The following is a 13,421-nucleotide window of genomic DNA, read 5'->3' on the forward strand; positions in this document are numbered from 1 at the left end:
TTACCAGCATCATAGAACCTATCTAAATAATCTGAATAAAAACGGAATTCCTAGTACAGATTGGAGAGGAACATCTTCAGCAAACGATCAGAATCATATTTATTGTAGAAAACTGTTTAATACTGCCTTGGAGATCATGCAAGATCTATTGCCTAATGTGGCCAATACTACTGAAAATAGCTTGTTGAAAAATGTACTTTTCCACCCAAAAGAAATGAAAAAAACTCACCGTGTATATTTTTAAACACTATGCAACATGGCAAACTGGTGCTGCAGCAATGACTTTGGTAAAGCAGTGCCAGCTTTTACTTCTGGAGTGTGAGAGCCTTTTGGTGTTGCAGTTATTCATCAAGATGTATTTTCAGTTTCAGGTTATTATTAGGTAGTAGTAGTACCAGTAACAAGAATCATAAATGAAAAACTATCGCAGACTAAAATATGGGACATTTTTTGAGAATCCTTTGGACACATTTTGCACCAAAAATACTCTAACTTTTTAATAGGCCACAATGAAATATAAAATGAGAGACTCTTTCAGTGTCATAACATCTTTTTGGGAAGAAATGCCATACGAATGTCTACTACAAAAGGTTGGACACATTTAAAAGATCAGGTGTTGGTCTTGCAAATGATTCCATACAGCCAGACCAACTGACATCACCTGGGGCTCTGCACAGGCACAGCCTTTATGTTTGCTAATAATTATAAGGCTGAAGCTTTATGATGCCTGGCAAACCTTTCTCAGTATTCAGCAATGATCCTAGTGATGATGATAAATAATTTACACCAAAATACATGAAATAAAAGAGAAATTCAGAATAAAAGTGCCCTTGGTAATGAAAAAAAGGAAGAGGATTTTTTGAAGTTCCGGATATCAAATTTAATTGAATTCCAATGTGCCTGTTAGCTAATAGCTAATGTTTTGTAGTTTCAGGTGAATTAAATTCACAGTGTGATTGTTTGGGGTTTTTTGTTTTGTTTTAAATGCATTTGTTGGTTTTGGTGTGATTTTTGTAGCGAATGTGACTGTACTATAAGAGTCAAGAGCAAGATGGCTCTGAAAAAAAGTGTATTTCTCATGTTTCTGCACGATGGCAACCGCTGAAACAGGTTTCCCTAAACATAAAGAAGGAAGATACAAAATGTTTCTGTGGTACAAGGAGTTCTTTTTGGCAGGGCTCAGGATACAGGTACAGTATGATGGTGTTTAAGATTACGAGGTGCAAGTCCTGCCTCGATAGTCTGAAGACAATAAAACCATCATCATCATCATCATCGCAGCCATCACATTGAAGTAGCACAAATCACGTCGTAGAAGTCAGCGTGACTCGGTGATGGTGCCCTGCTTTGTGATTTCTTTTGCTGCTCTGACAGAGCCCTGCTGTGGTGACTTGAGCAAGTTATTTCTGTCCTGAATTGTAAAGGGTTTTAGACATCTAACTCTGTTTGAAAGTCCTTCACCCTGGTCTGTCTCTGCCACGTTTTTTCTGCCTTTGATTGCCGCAGCCATCTGAGGTACAGCTGCAGCAACTGGGGAAATGTAATCCAGGTCTCAGTAGGGCTTCACAGGTGGGCAGTCCTGGTCTTGCTTAGGTGTGGGACCCCGGCAGAAAGTGTTCAGTCCCTAAGCAGCAGTTTGGTCCTTGAAAATCTCCCCACTGATGAGGCTCATCTGTGCTCCTTCTCAGATATGGGTGGGTAAATCTGAGTAGATACAAATTGCCATTACCTGAGTGTCTTTGCACTGGATGAGTTCCTCACTTGGCATGTGCACCTGAGCTAGGCACAGAGAGAATATGTGTCTCCATGGCACGAGGACACCTTTACTCAGTCATATTTACACTGCAGTAGCAGCTGGAGGCCTCGTGAAGCCCAGAGTCCCATGGTGCTAGACATTGCTCAAACATGAGAGAAGGAATGGCCTTGATATGGGCATGAGGTCTTCACCCTGCAGCTCCAGGGCCATGTACATTCATGGAATCACAGAATGGTGGGGGTTGGAAGGGACCTCAGGAGATCATCTAGTCCAACCCCCCTGCCAAAGCAGGTTCCCTACAGCAGGTTGCACAGGAAAGCATCCAACTGGGTTTTGAACATCTCCAGAGATGGAGATTTGATGCTGTCTGGAGGTACCTGAGCTAGCTTGTGCACAAGTAGGACTGTAGCTAGGATCACACCATTAACCTTCAGATCTTGCAGCAGAGCTCTGCCATGTTGCCGCTCCTGGCTCTGTGGCTGATTCCCAACCCGCTGGCAGGCTCAGCAGAGCCTCAGTTGCTCCAGCTGAGCTCAAAGGGGGTTTTGAAGATGCTGGGCTGCCATCTGGGGCATCAAAAGTGTAGGTAACCATCCTGAGTTGCTAACTCTACTGTGGGGTAGTAATCATCAAGGCAGAGGCAACTGGCATAGATAAAGGCAATAAAGCTTTAAATTGCCTTAGTAAGACTTATCCAGATAACATCTGCTGGCTTCCCTATATACCCTGACGCTCAGAAAGGATGATGAGCATGAGCAGAGAGCTACGGTCACGTGTGCAGAGGTTGTGTGGGTGTGATACGGCACTGCACATGTGATACTACATCATCTTGTGTACACACACACCTACTTGCCCATACTATGGGTAGTTGAGTGAACTGTATAGTGGAAGCACGAGTGAGCTATGTAGAACTTCACAAAGGATTGCAGGAAACCCCTTCCTTCCCTCTCACCCATGTCATTGAGTACGTGGTATGTAGCATGTAGTCAGTAGAAAGGAAAATGCATATGTGTATTTGACTTGGAAATATTTAGAATGTTATTTCACCTGTACAACTCTTTAAACCAGTTCCCCAGGCTTTGGAAGGTCAGCTGGGAAGAGGAAAATTGTAAAATGATGAGTTTCAGAAAAAAAGACCTAAAGAGTATTCTTGTACATCCTGAGAAGGTTAAATTTTCAGGCTCTACACAGGTTAGCAGAAAGTCTTTTAATGAGTGTGGGGTTTGTTTTGTTGGTTGTTTTTTTGTTTTGGTTTGATTTGGTTTTCCCTCAGGGGAATAAAGCTGCTGTTTGTAGACATACGTACTAGTAAGATATCAGACCTCAGGAGAGCTTTTCCACAATATGCAATGCACACAGTTCACATTATAGATGTCATTATTCCCATCATGCATAGGGGGTATAGACAAGCACGTATGCATGTGTTTCAAAAGAGGTAAATATGACTTTGTACATATTCTGATCCTTCTGTCACATAAGGATAGCTTTATTATCTTTTTAGGAATGACCAGACCTGATTATACTTTGAAATCAACTGCAGGTGAATCAGATTCTAGCAATGTCTGCATTACAAAGTGATGGGTGATATAGCACGTATAAAATGGGAAATATAAACCTAATCTGTGTCTGAATATATGGTATAGCTTTAGAGCAGAAATTGCAATCTTGGACACAATAGTCAGCATTTGATGGCATTTTTCTGCATTACTTTCTGTAGCAAAATCCTGCTGTTATTAGTGTAAAATGTGGGTGCTAGTGAAAGTGTGCTTAGGGCCCCAAGAGACCATGTTTTCTGATTGAATTTATGAACAGAAACTGAATAAATAACTAAAAAGCTACATAAAAGAATCATTATTGACCCACCCAGAAGGGTTTGACACCGAAAATTATTTTGGTGCGGGAGCTTTTATTTTCAAATGATACATGCCACTCGGAATTCAGCGTGGTTAAATTTTCATGATACATACACCAAAAGGAAAGGTGTTAAACCATTCAGATGCTCTGCCTTATTTATAGCACCTATCCATCCATTTCCCTCCCTTCCCCCCTCTTCCAGTTAATAGAAAGATTCATGATTCTTCATGGTTGTCTATCTAGCGTCTGACAGTACCGACTGCCCTGCTAAAGCAAGTCACTATCTATAATTGATATCCTTCTACGGAATAGGGTACCGGCTGCAATTGAAGGGTTTTGCTGAAAGCTCTTAAATCCTGACAAGTTCTGCCCTTGTTCTGGTTCAGTCGTTGAGCTGCACTGCTGGGATCCCGGGGTTGTTTGAAGTTGGTGCAAGAGGGGTTGCGTGCGTTGGTACGTTTGCAAATCACCAAGTTGGAGAACTGCGTTAGAGCCGCCGCTGCGGTCGCCTGCCAGGTAGTCTTATTTACAGCTCCTGAAGAGATTGCTCACATTGTTCTTTGAACATGTTCTTTTGCCAGTTGTCAGGGATGGCAAAAAGGGCACAGACACCAACTTGACAACAAAAAAACCCCTTATTTTACTCTAAAGCAAGAGAAAAAACAAACAAACAAAACGCAAATAAGCGAGGTACAGAGTTAAACAGGGTCATGGACAGAATCATTACTGCATAAGAGAAAGGATAATGATTGAGAAAAGATACATCATCAATTGCCCAAACACTGATCATCATCCAGATCCTGTGCATCAGCTGGGGACCCCCCTCACAGCGAAGATGGAGACCTCACCTACGAGTGGACGCACTGCGTAGGACGTCCCGATTGCTGGGGAAAGGCTCCAAATCCTTCGCTGTGTCTGTGTCCTTTTTGCCAGCCCTGACAACTGACAAAACAACATGTGTATCATAGGTTTCTTTCTTTCCCTTCTTCTTCTTCTTAAAAAAAAAATCTTATTTATTTTAAAGCCTCAGTTTGCTGCTGGGGTCTTTATCATTCAGCTGTTTAATTAATTTCTCTGCCCAGCGAGATATTATAATTGGGCTTAGCTGAGCTCCAGGTTTGTTTTAAATATGTGATAAATGCACTTGAGCGCCCAGAAGCTAATAAGATATTGTATATTTTTATAAATCTGCTTTTTGTTGCAGTTTGTCTTCTTTTTTTTTTTTTTTTCCCCCAGAAATCAGTTTAAGAATAAAATATTGCAAAGGGTTAGACACTAAAGATAAAAGTTTGTTTAAGAAAATTATCCTTCCAGGAAATGACTGAAGTTATTGTTAAATATTAATACAATGGCAATCAGAAAAACGCAGCGCTGCCTATTTCTCATCCCCCTTGCTGTGTAGCCTTGGTGATAATTATTTTTTTTATTCAAAAACATGCTTGAAGAACTGTAGAGCTATTTTTTTGTTAGTGTTTTCTCCTTAATTGTACAGCAATAAAATTCTCTCATTGTTGCTACATTTGATTAGATGAGATCAAAAAGCCCTAAACTAACAGCAGTGGCTTACTTTCAGGATTTCATTTGCTGAGGTCTTCCTACCTGTTTGCAAAGTTCTGGTGCTTGGAGGGCTCCCCCAGAAATCCCTGGGGCATTTGCTGTCGTGCTCCTCTGTCACACCAGAGGAAAGTTTCTTGAGTTTCTCAGGTCTCTACATGTTCCCAGGTAATCATGATGGACTGAGAATACCCAGAACAACCATTATGTGAAGTTCCCTGACTTGAGTTTTGTAATGTTTTTGCTCTCTGCTCCTACAGAAGAAGAAGATGGGTTCAGCTCTGACCAACAGAAGTTGGCCAGAAGTTGGAGACCTACTTAAAACCTGGGCTGTGCCCACAGCCTGCCTCAGCTCAAATTTTACAGCATCTATCATGATATGAGGTGCCTTCCTCAATGGTGTGCACCTCAAAACACTCAAGAATGTGTCTGACTGGGAGGTGAAGAGCACATCACTCTCTGAAGGTTTAGATCTCTTTGGAAATGGCCTCAAGCTGTGCTAGGGGAGGTTTAGATTGGATATTAGGAAAAAATGTCTTCACCAAAAGGGTTGTCAAGTGTTGGAACAGGCTGTTCAGGGAAGTGGTGGAGTCACCATCCCTGGAGGGATTTTTAAAGACGTGTAGGTGTGGTTTTTAGGGTCAGTGGTGGACTTGGTAGTGTTAGGTTTATGATTGGACTCGATGATATTAAAGGTCTTTTCCAACCAAAAGAATTCTCTGATTCTATGAATTTGGATGCCCATAATGAAGAACACTCAAAGTCGATAGACTTGGAAATCTCACTCCCTCTGCTACCATGCTGCCTTTGGCCTGTGGCTTCTTCCTCAGCTCCTCTCCTATAGGAGAGTGGTAGGTAAGGGCTGGAGAGAGTTTCACCTCTCTTCTCAAAAAAAAGATCCAGCTGCAATAGGAGAATAAACCACATTAGAGCAGTTCCCCTGAGTAAGAGCTGCAGTGGCAGGAGCTGTAAATGATCCTGAGGAGAAACTGCTCCATCAGCAAACAGCCCAGAGCTGCCAAAGCCAGCAAGGTTCTACCAGCAGCTGGTTGGGTGAGTATCTACACCTGGAAGGAGGCAATTACACAGAACTGCCCCAAAATGCAGATTGTCCTTCCTGCATTAGCCATTTCTTCTTGCTGGGCGCTGGAGGTGTGCTTGCTCACTGGTCATGCCGCAGGTGAGATCCCAGCTACCTGAAGCAAGTCCCTTCAGAATCCCAAAGAGGTATAATTACACATCCCAGCTTGCATGCATCTCCATGTACCTGCAGGGATTTATTGAATTTTTAATTCTTCTTTGCAGTGGCATTTTCATTATGGTTTTATTTGGCTCCGGCACGGTAACATGGAGAGGCTTCCGCCCGTTCGCGGGCTCATTGTACGTGGCAGTGACAGCTACTGCCCTGAAAGGTTCAGAAATATTTCCTTTAAATTGAAAAGAGTGAGGAATAGATAAGAACATGAAATCCATTATAGTAATCATTTTTTTCCCTGACAAAAGGAGAGTGTTTTACGTACAACAGCAAAGGGGGTGTTGGTGGTGGTTTTATTCTATTTCATCTTATTTTATTTTTTTACTCACTGGGGTCTGGACCCTAATCCATATTTGGAGAAGCAATGCTGTGGACAAAATAGATCTTTCTTCAAGTGAGACAAGCCCAGAGCTTGGGCTGAAGGTTGGGACAGCCTGGAGAAGGCAGGGAGTTGTTTCAGAGGCAAGTGAGTGCTGTGGAAAGGTTTTTTCCAGTTTGTGCGTCCCCTCAGTATATTTGACCTTTGTAGCTGTGAGGGAACAAGGGGGAGGGGAGAGAGGGAGGAGGGATTGGAGCAAATAATCATGAGAAACATCAGTCCAGAAGTTTTTAGATTGTGAAATCTTAGATTTTGAAATCTGTTCCTCACTGCCTGTTTAAAGAATCACAGAATTGCCTTGACTGGAAAAGACCTTTAAAATCATCAAATCCAGTCATTAACCTCATGGTGACAAGTCCACTAAACCATGAGTAAAGGCTGAGTTATAATTAAGACACCACCTTACTGTGCTGGATTATAGGCTGCTAAAACCAGTAACTCATGACATGGCACAGGAAAGCTAGTGAGCAGATCTGTGCCCCTAATCATAGCATCATAGTGGGCATGGTAGTGTTGGGTTGACAGTTGGCCTTGATGATCTTCGAGGTCTTTCTCAGCATTAATTATTCTGTGATAGAATGGTTTGGATTGGAAGGGATCTTAAAGATCATTCAGTTCCAACCCTTCTGCTGTGGACAGGGTTGCCCACCACTAGATCAGGCTGCCCAGGGCACCATCCAACCTGGCTTTGAATGCCTCTAGGGACGGGGCATCTGCAACTTCTCCGGGCAACCTGTTCCAGTGTCTCACCACCCTCTGGGTGAAAAAATTCCTCATGTTCATTCTTTCTCGGTTTCTGTATGGATACCTAACACAGACTTGTTCAAATGAAGCAAGTCTTTAACCCCCCATCAAAGGTAACAGGTACGTGCTCTTGGGTTCTAAGGTTAAGTAACCACAGCCAGACCTCGCTGCTGTTCCGTAGCCTCAGTAGCCCTCAGGGTCTGGCACCATCCCTGTTTGCCTTCCCAGCACGTCCTTGTTCCGTGCCAGCCACCGTGATGCCCTCTGCCTTCCAGCAGTGTTAAACCTCAGCACTGCTGCCTTCTGAAGAGATCTTATTCACTCTGGGCTTGACCCAAAGGCCAGCTGTGCTTTGGCTCAGGTTGTTTTAAGCACTCAGCTACACAAGCGCGTCGGCAGTTCCCCTACCTAGAGTCTGGCTTTTGATGAATCACAGAGGGGAAGGGGAAAAAAAAATAATAAAATAAAATAAAGTGGGGATTTCTTTTTTTTTTTTTTTGATAGAGAAAGGTTTACAAAAAAATAAATCCACCCTAATCTGTGAAGTATTAAGAGGGGATTTAGAGAGAGAAATGTAATCATTTTTTAATTTTAATTCCTCTGTAATTAGCATTTCTTTCACAGCATTAGGAAAACTTGTTGTTAGTCTGCCGCTGCTATGGCTGCTGTACATATGAGTTGCCAAAGTAATTGTCTTTGAACTGGTGTCCCCAAAAGAGATTGCTAAATTATGACAGGTCGTTTACATAGCCTTCTTTAGCACTGTTGTGGGTAGGGATGAAGAGCTGCTCCTCCTATGCCCTGAGAAGTTCCTCTAGCCATTTAAATTTAAATGGTAACAAGTGGGCACTTGAGTGGAAAGGGCTGTGAATGGCAGGGAACAGGGTTTGGCCTCTGTCCCTGCTTTTCATCACAAAGCACTGTTTAGGTGGTTTGTGGCTATACCTACTTCTTTGAAGTGTTTATTTTGCCTGAGAGTTAGTTTAGCTAGTGAACTCTTCCAGGTTAATGATGTCTCATAGGTGACTTCCAGTTTTGGGGAGAAGTGTAGGGTAAGAAGCTGCCAGCCAAGTCCCAGGAGAACCCATGCTGACTGAGTGACAAACGTGTAGGCAAGAGCAAAGCTGCAGACTGAGGGAGCTCCTCAGCTCCTGACTCTTGTTGGCATATCATGGAGAAGAGAGAAAAGGGAAGTCCCTGCCTGCTTTTTTTTGCTGCCTAAGCTGCTAGGAAGGTTGGGATCATGCATTGACTCCAGGTACCTTTCAGTCCTGACCAGCGAGCCAGGACAATGCAAATTTGCCTGGACAGAGCTAGTCCAGTTTCTGTGCAGCTTTTTCCTGCCTTGCTACTGCTGATTAAGTGATTTCTGTTACATATCTTGTGTTACTGGAGTGAAGCAGTGGAAGATTCACCTCGAACCTTCTGGAGTCCCCTGTTTGGTGTGGTGTGTCTCTGCACTGTGGTATTACACAGAAACACACAGAATTACCTTGATTGGAAAAGACCTTTAAGATCATCAAGTCCAATCATTAACCCAACACTGACAAGTCTCAACTAACCCATGTCCCTCAGCACTGTGTCTACATGACTCTTCAATCCCTCCAGGGATGGGGACTCCACCACTGCCCTGGGCAATCCCTTCCAATGCCTCAGAACCCTTTCAGAAAAGAAATTCTTCCTCACATCCCATCTCAATTGCCCTTAGTGCAACTTGAGGCCATTTCCTCTTGTCCTGTCACTTGTTCCTTGGTTGAACAGACCCACCCCCACCTCTCTCCCCCCTCCTTTCAGGGACTTGGACAGAGCCACAAGGTCTCCCCTCAGCCTCCTTTTCTCCAGGCTCAACAATCCCAGTTCCCTCAGCTGGGAACTCAGCACACTTGTGCTCCAGACCCTTCCCCAGCTTCATTGCCCTTCTCTGGACACACTCCAGCACCTCCATGTCCTTCTTGGAGTGAGGGGCCCAAAACTGAACCCAGCACTCAAGGTGCGGTCTCACCAGTGCCCAGGGCAGGGGTAAGAGAACTTCCCTGGTCCTATTGGCCACACTGTTCCTGATACAGACCAGGATGCCATTGGCCATCTTGGCCACATTCTACCTAAAAGGTTTGCCCATAGAACTTCAGTGCTTCGAAGAACAGAAATCTGTGAGTGCTGGCCCAGCTATTGCACATGGAGGTGCTTTTTCTCAGCAAGAAGTGGCAGATCAGCACGCGCAGGGCTAGGCAAGCTAAATAGGAGTGCAGCTTTGCATTTGGTTTGGAGAGAGCTGGGCTGCGTGGATTCATTTTTGCAGTCTCTTTTGTTTGTGCAACCTCTTAATAGAAAGGATAATAATAATAATAAAAAAAAAGATGAGCCTTTTATCGTGGTGAAACAAATTTAATGTTTCCCAGTGCTTAAAGTTTAGTGTCAGCATGACTTTTCTTCCAGGTGTCGGGTACGTAATCTAGAAAATGAATGGGTGGTGGTTTTGTCAGGAGTGGGTCCTCTGGTGACTTGCACTGTAGGTATGAGGTCTTACATATACCATTCTTACGTGTATCGCAGGACTGAGATGCCGCAGTTCTCCGTGAGATAAAGTAGTCAAGCTGAAAATGAAACAAAGCTCTAACTGTATCCCTCCTTGTGTTTAGCAGAGATAAACTACAGCGGAGTCTCAGTGCTGCTCCGTTTGGCTTCTGGCAGCAGCTTTAATTGGTAAAATGCAGATTTTTTTTTTGATCAAGAGAGGATTATTCTTGTTATCAGTCTGGAGCATCTTATTTCAAGATGAAAAGGCTTCGCTGAATTACAGATGCCAACATTTTTACAAAGCACTTTGGCGATTGACATCTCAAAGAGAAAGTATGATTTATTAGCCTGTAATGGCTAACACTGAGCACTGGGCTAGGTCCCACTGATTTGTGAAATTGCTTAATATGAACTGCCTTTTTGTGTAATTCAAGCCCCAGGTTTTTCAAATAAACTTTGAATCTAAAGTGTATGAAACATTCCATACCTGGAAAGGGAGAAGGGTAATGGGGCTGTGTAGCTAAAAAGAAAAGAAAGGCGAAGGAAGAAAGGGAGCAAAAAAAAGCAGAGAGAGAGAAGGAAAGAGAAGGAGACAGAAAAAAGACAGAAAGAAAAGAAAGAAAGAAAAAGAAAGACCATCTCGGTGGTGCTTTTTTACAGTAGTTTGGTTGATATGTTGGCAGGGTAAAGATTAATAACAAGCCTTGTCGCTATCAGTACCTGCTTGTCGATTCTCTGTAACAGGGCTGTCTGTTCAGCATGGAAATTATTGATTAAATAAAAATTGCTATTAGATTGTGATGTGATCCATAATCACAAACAATGGTGGACATTCCTCTTTCAGATCCCAAGCCATGCATCAAGTTTTTCCTTGCAGTAATTTATATTGTGCTGACACCCGCACCCATTAGGCTTTTATCCTCTCCTACATGTGTCAAGAAAGCGCTAGAAGAAAGAACAGCAGCAGCACAGCAGCAGGTAGGCACTCACTCCATTTTCAGAGAGAAGCACAACACAGCTAAGCCCATCCTTTGCTTCTAGTTTGCACCTTACCCCAGCAGCCTTGAATTCAGGGATCTTTTCCAGAGTGTTTTTGGTGAGGGCAAGAGCTTGTTCCACAACTATTTGTACCTAAAATGCTCGCTGTCCTTTTTTTTTCATAGAATGGTTTGGGTTGGAAGGGACCTTAAAGATCATCCAGTTCCAACCCCCCAGCCATCAGCAGGGACACCTTCCACTAGACCAGGTTGCTCAAAGCCTCATCCAGTCCTGGGCCTTCCGTTATTCTCTTGGCATTGGTTTTATTTATGATCCTTGTTTAAGGTATGTCCTACCCAGCCCTCCATGTCAGGACAATGTGAAAGGGGATGCATCCAGGGAGATCCAGTATGGTTTTGTGTGGTTTTTGGGGGGTTTTTTTTGTTTGTTTTTTAGCATTCTGGAGTATGAAGGACCAGTGACTTTCCTGTATTTATTTATTTATGATGCTTCCTAATTTGAAAAGTCCAGGATTGGAACACTTCATTTCAGACCTGCATCACTTTAGACTGAGTTAATTAAAAAGATAATATCTCACTCTTCACAGCACACGTGAGCACGGTACCAACTTTCTTCCTCCTGTGATAGCATTTGTCAAAAACTAAAGGAAACTTGGTCAAAACCTAAAGGAAACTTAGTCAAAAACTAAAGGAAACAATCAAAAACTAAAGGAAACTTAGTCAAAATGTTCCTGAGAGTTTGTCTGCTTATAGGAATTGTGCCCACACAGCTTCTCTGTGCCTTTGTCTCAGAAGACCTTAAAAAAATTATACATATATATATATGTGTGTGTGTGTGTGTGTCTGTGTGTAAAATCTGATCAAGATCACCTGGCATGGCTGTGAGGGAGAAGCATCCAAAAAAAAAGTTTTATATATATATATATGTCAAATCTGATCAAGCTCACCTGGCATGGCTGTGAGGGAGAAGCATCCCTGGAGCTCTGAGCTGTGCGTTGTAGATTGTTTTCCCAGTACCCAGCACTAGACAGGATTACTACAAGAGTTTTGTACCTCTGTGCAAGAGCTGAGACTATAGAAGCATGATACACTATGAGTATGCAGTGATTTTTTGTTGTTGTTAGTGTAGTTTTTCTTAAAGTTTGTAAAATAAAGGCTTTATCCTTTAAACTGTTACCAGTGCTAATTATCATACGATTGTTCTGGTTTTTAACTCTGTCTTAGCAAAAACCAGGACCGTGATGTATATTTCTGTATCTCACTACTATTAGGATAGTTTTGGTGGATCTTTCTTGTGCCTAAATTATTTCTAATACTACCACAGTTAACCAAAAAAATGCTGCTTGCAGTATCTGCTTGCAGTATCTGACCATTTGCCATGTTACACTCAGCTTAGAGAGTGTTTAACAGTGAGCTGAGCTTACTTCATTATGCAGGGCACATCAGAAGTTTTGAGGCTTGGCCACTGTCATTTAAATCAAGAAACCACTTCATTTGGCAAAGTCTCCCTCCAGTGCAGCCACTTTCTCTGCGTGGATCAGAGCCAAGGGATTACCAGCCAGGAAATTAATTGCCAAGGGGATTCCGACACTTACCAGATAGTCAAAAAAAGCCTGAACAAAGAAGTGTGGTTTATATCATGTTCTGGAAGCTCCAGCTCTGATTGTTTTTGGATGAGGGAGTGTTACAGAGATACAGGTCTGCCCTTTGGTTTACTCCTGCCGACTTTTGGGGTTGGCTGCCAGCATGAGTCTGTCCTGTTCAGATGGTGCCACAGGGGTATGTAGGAGAAGAGATGAATCTTTGAGATAAAGCAGGGTATTTAGGATTGATTTTTAGTTACCAGAAGCACCTGTTAAGTTCACTGCAAGTCAGTTAAAGTTAGTGTGTGGAATGCAGAGCAGAAAAAAACCTGGCCTTGGCTCTTTTCTAAGTGTGTTAAGTGATACCCCCATGTTCTACTAAGAGATCCTGCACAGTTTTCATTCCAACAGCTTAAACAGATGTCTGTGGTCTAGCTACAACATAAGACTGTTTATGGTATATAAGAGAGAATAGAAAATGTTATCCCGTGGCAAGAGAGAGGTGACAGAAGTATATCTGCCACTGCTCCCTGGAACATCATAGAAGAGAATAATAGAATTGTTTGGTTAAAAAAGACCTTTGAGATCATCGGGTCTGACCGTACCTGTCCACTACTAAACCATATTTCTGAGCAGCTCATCTACCTGTCTCTTAAACACCTCCAGGGATGATGACAACCACTTCCCTGGGCAGCCTGTTCCAGTGCCTGAGAACCCTTTAAGTGAAGACATTTTTCCTGATATCCAATATGTACCTCCCCTGACACAACTTGAGGCCATT

General features: G+C 42.8%; 1 protein-coding gene across 1 annotated transcript in view; it reads left to right on the forward strand.

The window, feature by feature from the left end:
* Positions 1-13,421, forward strand: part of GLI3 (GLI family zinc finger 3) — a 41,455-nt gene that overhangs the window by 3,678 nt on the left and 24,356 nt on the right. The gene's annotated exons all lie outside the window — the stretch shown is intronic.

This window comes from Antrostomus carolinensis, unplaced genomic scaffold (assembly GCF_000700745.2).
Source record: "Antrostomus carolinensis isolate BGI_N321 unplaced genomic scaffold, ASM70074v2 scaffold9535, whole genome shotgun sequence".
Lineage (NCBI taxonomy): Eukaryota > Metazoa > Chordata > Aves > Caprimulgiformes > Caprimulgidae > Antrostomus > Antrostomus carolinensis.